This window comes from Pleurodeles waltl, chromosome 5, assembly GCF_031143425.1.
Source record: "Pleurodeles waltl isolate 20211129_DDA chromosome 5, aPleWal1.hap1.20221129, whole genome shotgun sequence".
Lineage (NCBI taxonomy): Eukaryota > Metazoa > Chordata > Amphibia > Caudata > Salamandridae > Pleurodeles > Pleurodeles waltl.
In genome coordinates, this window is record NC_090444.1 from 1,548,113,469 (window position 1) to 1,548,119,680 (window position 6,212).

Below are 6,212 nucleotides of genomic sequence, written 5' to 3' on the forward strand. Positions count from 1 at the left end.
GATGTGGGTCCCACTGTGTGACCTCTGCTATGTTACCTCATGGACTAGAGCTGTGTGACATAGGTATGATGACAATACAATGGACATTGCTATTTTCCTCAATTATTGCAAATACACATTTGTGAAAACACAGACTGACTCCAGATTGTTTTGTGATTCAAGGGTGTTTATTTAAGTGCAAATTAGTGGAGGGGGTTGTAAAATGGTCAGGGGTGATGGTGGAGGAATGTCCATGGCAGAGTCCAGTCTATTTGTTTCACAGGTGCAATGTCCAAAGGGGCATAGGAAGTGGAGCTAGGGCAGTTTAAGGATGGAGAGGGTGACAAAGTGGGTCAGAAGGATGACATTCAGGGGTGTCTCATTTCTTGGTGGGGGCTTTGGCATTGTTCTCTGTCTTTGTCCTGGATCTCAGGGACCGCTTGCGGAGTGGTTCTCCATCTTCAGGGGGTGGAGTGCTGGTGTTGTGGTCCTGTGGCGGTGCCTCCTATCCACTAGCGCCGGCGGAGGTGATGGGCAGTTCATCATCGAGGCTAGTGTCAGGGGCCCCTTGTTGTGCCACAGTGTCCCTCCTGGTGTTCACAAGGTCCTTCAGCACCCCTTTAATGGTGACCAGGGTGGTGTTGATGGACTTCAAGTACTCCCTGTTCCCCAAATACTGTTCCTCCTGCAGCCGCTGGGTGTCCTGAAACTTGGCCAGGACCGTTGCTTTCGTCTCCTGGGTCTGGTACGCTCCCATGATGTTGGAGAGGGCCTCGTGGAGAGTTGGTTCCCTGGGCCTGTCCTCCCCCTGTCACACAGCAGTCCTCCCAGTTCCCTTGTTTTCCTGTGCCTCTGTCCCCTGAACCGTGTGCCCACTGCCACTGCCCCCAGGTCCCTGATGTTCTTGGGTTTGTGGGTTTGCCTGGGTTCCCTGTAGAGGTGGACACACTGCTGCTTGACGTGTCCTGGGGACAGAGGTATGGGCTTGCTGGGTGGGTGCTGTGCTGGTGTTTCCTGAGGGGGGAGGCTCTGTGGTGGCATGTGCCAGTGTGTGGGGAACTGACTGTCCCGAGGTGCTAGATGGGCCGGGCTGGTCATCTAAATCCAGTTGGACAGAGCTGCTGTCCTCACTGTGGGCCTCTTCTGTGGGGGGGGTGGACATGTCTGGAACCTCCTGTCTGGTGACGTTGGGTAGGGATCCTTCAGGGGTGTAAAGGCATGATTATTACATCTGTGTGTGTCACTGTGTGCAATGGGTGGGTGACCCTGTACCCCAATGCTTACATTCTTGTCTAGGATTTTGTGTGATATTTGGTTTGGGGATCTGTGTGGGTATTTGTAGTGGACATGCTTTGATGATGGGTGTCCATGCTTTGGTGTTGCATGCAGGGTTTGGTGTTGGGATGGGTGGTTTGTGATAGTGGGACAAATATGAGATGTTGAAGTGATGGGGGCGAGGGTAAGGGTGGGGGTATGTGATATCATGCAGGTAGGGTGGGGATGTAATAGTTAAGATTTGACTTACCACAGTCCATTCCTCCAGCTACTACTGCGAGGCCCTCAGGATGCAGTATAGACAAGACCTGCTCCTCCCATGTTGTTAGTTGCGGCGGAGGTGGTGGGGGTCCGCCGCCAGTCCTCTGAACTGCAATCTGGTGTCTTGAGACCACGGAACGCACCTTCCCCCTTGGGTCGTTCCACCTCTTCCTGATGTCATCCCGTGTTCTTGGATGCTGTCCCACTGCGTTGACACACAACAGGAACCCAGGATAACCCACCACCCGAACAACAACAGGGACCTGGGGGCAGTGGCAGTGGGCACACGGTCTAGGGGACGGAGGCCCAGGAACACAGGGGAACTGGGAGGGCTGCAGTGTGACAAGGGGCGGACAGGCCAAGGGAACCCGCTCCATGAGGCCCTCTCCTCCATCATGGGAGCATACCACCACTCCCAGGAAACAATGGCAACGGTCCTGGCCAAGTTTCAGGAGACCCAGCGCATGCAGGAGGAACAGTATCTGGGGTTCAGAGAAGAACTCAGAACCATCAGCTCCGCCCTGGGCACCATCGTAGGGGTGCTAAAGGAAATACAAAACTCCAGGAGGTACACTGTGGCACTCCAAGGGGCCCCTGACACTAGCATGGACGATGAACTGCCCACCACCTCCGCCGGCGCTAGTGGACAGGAGGCACCGCCACAGGACCACCACACAAGCACCCCACCCCCTGCAGATGGAGAACCACCCCGCAAGTGGTCCCTGAGATCCAGGAACAAGACAGTGCACGATGCCAAGACCCCCGCCAAGAAATGAAACCACCCTGATTGTCAACTCACTGTCCCACTTTGTCACCCTGTCCATATTGGAACTGCCCCAGCTCCACTTCCATTGCCCATATGGGCAATGCACCTATGTGACAAATAGACTGGACTCTGTCATGGGCACTCCTCCACCATCACCCATCACCATTTAACTTCCCCCTCCAATATTTTGCATTTAAATAAACACACCTAAAGCACCAAGATCTGGAGTCTGTCTGTGATTTTGAAATGGTGTATTTGCAATGACAGTGACAAAATTTCCAGGAATTAGTAATGTTAACGTACCTATGTCACACAGCTCTAGTCCATGAGGAATCTATGCAGATGACACACGTTGGGACCCACACCTGTGAAACCTTAAGGGAAAGTGACAACTCAGTGACCATACACTGGGTGAAATCGACAGACAGGATAGAGGTAGAAGTGTAAAAGTACTTGTAGTAGGCAGGAATGCATTCTCACCTGTGTTTCACTGGAAATATTGCTGGATGACTGAGTCCCTGTTGTCAATGTCTTCTTCCTCTGCTTCCTCCTCATCACTGTCCACAGGCTCCACAGCTGCCACAACACCGCCATCTGGACCATCCTCCTGCAGAAAAGGCACCTGTCGTCGCAAAGCCAAATTATGAAGCATACAGCAGGCCACAATGATCTGACACACCTTCTTTGGTGAGTAGAATAGGTATCCACCTGTCATATGGAGGCACCTGAACCTGGCCTTCAGGAGGCCGAAGGTCCGCTCGATCACCCTCCTAGTTCACCCATGGGCCTCATTGTAGCGTTCCTCTGCCCTGGTCCTGGGATTCCTCACTGGGGTCAGTAGCCATGACAGGTTGGGGTAACCAGAGTCCCCTACTAGCCACACCCTGTGCCTCTGTAGTAGACCCATCACATAAGGGATGCTGCTATTCCGCAGGATGTAGGCGTCATGCACTGAGCCAGGGAACATGGCATTCACATGTGAGATGTACTGGTCTGCCAAACATACCATCTATACCTTCATTGAATGATAACTCTTCCGGTTTCTGTACACCTGTTCACTCCTGTGGGGGGGACTAAAGCCACATGGGTCCCATCAATGGCACCTATGATGTTGGGGATATGTCCAAGGGCATAAAAGTCACCTTTCACTGTAGGCAAATCCTCCACCTGAAGGAAAATGATGTAGCTTCGCATGTGTTTCAGTAGAGCAGACAACACTCTGGACAACACGTTGGAAAACATCGGCTGGGACATCCCTGATGCTATGGCCACTGTTGTTTGAAAAGACCCACTTGCAAGGAAATGGAGCACTGATAGCACTTGAGGGGGGATTCCTGTGGGATGGCGGATTGCTGACATCAGGTCAGGCTCCAACTGTGTACACAGTTCCTGGATTGTGGCACGGTCACCGGAGGATTCCGCCATCTCCTCACATGTCCAAGCAGACGGTGCCTATGAAGGACAACAGCGAGCACAGAGTCAAACAACTCAGAGGTATGTACCCACAGTATGCACAGAACACCAATCATACACAAAATGTGGCTGTATGTGTGTTGAGACTAGGCCTAGGTATCTGTGACGCAGTTGGTAATTAGGCCATGTGGGTCCCAGAAATGGTGGCTGCCTGACCTCTAAAGCGGGACAATGGGATGTGAGGTAACAGCGCTGGCATTGTACACCATCGCAGTAGGCGGTCGAAGACCGCGGCGCAATGCTGCATTGGTTAACATTGGACCCTATGGGTCCCAGGAGCCAATGACGATGTATGCCAGCGGTGATGGTACGCACCGCCGCGGAAGTGGCCGCCGTGGACGTGACCGCCATTTTCTAACTGTTTAATCACTCGATACCTGATCTTCGACAGGAGAGGACCTGCACTTCAAGTGCTGCTGTGACCTCAGTCTGGAAGAGACAATGGCTTGTGTGCCTGGGGAAAGGGCCCCCTGCCTTCACTACAGAGGAGTTGGAGAAGCTCATCAAGGGGGTCCTCCCCCAGTACACGCTACTCTACGGTCCTCCAGCCCAACAGGTAAGTACTCAGGGAGCATGCTGTATGAGCTATGCCTGTGTGGAGAGGGCTGGTTGTAAGAAGGAAGGGGGCAGAGTTCTGAGTGCATGAAAGATGGTGAATGCATGTGCCACATGGCAAGGGTAGGGATGGGGGCCACTCACTTTGACGGTACAGTTGTTAATGACTTCTCTTCTTCCCCTGTACATTTCATGTAGGTCAGCGCCCACCAGAAGAAGGATATGTGGCATGCCATCGCCAAGGACGTCCGGACCCTGGGGGTCCACCACAGACGGAGCACCCACTGCCGGAAGAGATGGGAGGACATTCGCCGCTGGAGCAAGAAGACGGCTGAGGCTCAGCTGGGGATGGCCTCCCAACATGGGAGGGGTGCCCGTCGAACCATGACCCCCCTGATGTTCCGGATCCTGGCGGTGGCCTACCCTGAGTTGGATGGGCGCTTGAGGGCAACACAGCAGACACAAGGGGGTGAGTACACTATCATTCAGCTGACTTTGCATGCAGTGAAGGTGTCTGGGTGGAGGAGGAGGGCTGTGGGTTTCCCTAGGCCAGGGCCAGTTCCGTAGGCTAGGCCCATTCAGAAGGCATGGCCCTGTGTCCCCCCACCCCACCTCTGTAGAGTGCCAAGTACAGCTATTCATGCCCCAGGGTCATCTATGTGTGCAGATGTTGTCCATAGCCTTGTAGGCCATTTCCCAGGAATTGCATTGTAGAGCCCAACATCGCGACGTAGTGCAGGGGGCTGCTGTGTCTGTATTGTCCGCCAATGGTAGCGGTAAGCCATGCACTCAACCTGTCTTTCTACTGTTTCCCTCCCCTTTTTTGTGGTCTCCCTGTTCTTGTGTGCATTACCATCATCAGGCAGAGGTAGAGTGGCACCGGAGCACGAGGGAGCTGCATCCCACATGGGCATGGAGGCCCACACTACGGACTCAAAATACAACAGTGGGACGGAGGGCGAGGGGAGCACCACAGCGGTCACAAGATCTGCAACCAGCGACAAAGACTCGTCCTCCGATGGGAGCTCCCTTGTGGTGGCGGCAACATCTGTGCCCCCCACTACTACAGGTACAACCGCCACCCCCCCTACCAGCACCGCCCTCCCCATCAGCACCTCAGCGTGTGCCCCGTGCCCACTCACCCAGGAGGGTGGGCATCACCTTCGCCCCAGGCACCTCAGCCCCTGCCCCTGTCACCTCTGCTGTCCTCAGTGAGGAGGCCATTGACCTCCTCAGGTCCCTCTCTGTTCTGCAGTCTACCATTTTGAATGCCATCCAGGGTGTAGAAAGGGAGTTGCAACACACAAATGCATTCCTGGAGGGCATTCATTCTGGTCAGGCTGCCCTTCATCGAACCCTTCAAACTCTGGCCTCAGCACTGATGGCAGCCATTGTCCCTGTGTCTAGCCTCCCCCCTCCAACTTCCTCCACCCAGACCCAATCCCATGTACCTCTGCCTATCCCAAGCACACCATCAGACCAGCCTGCATACACCTCACCACACAAGGGAAGCTCAGGGAAACATAAGCACCACACATCCCACAGGCACTCACGCAAGCATCACAGACATACAGACACACCAACATCCACTGCCTCCCCTGTGTCCCCCTCCTCCTCATCTCCCTCCTCCCTCCCAGTCTTGTCTACACACACACCTGCATGCACTACCACTACAGCCACTACGTCCCGCACCAGCACACCCACCACCACACCCCACTCACGTGCACTCACCACCTCCACTACCATTTACACGTCCCCTGTGTCCTCTCCCAGTGTGTCTGTGACACCCCCTCCGAAGATACACAAACGCAGGCACACACCCACCCAACAGCCATCCACCTCACTACAGCCTCCAGCGCATGCACCTGCACCCAAATCTACAAAACATACACCTCCTACAACC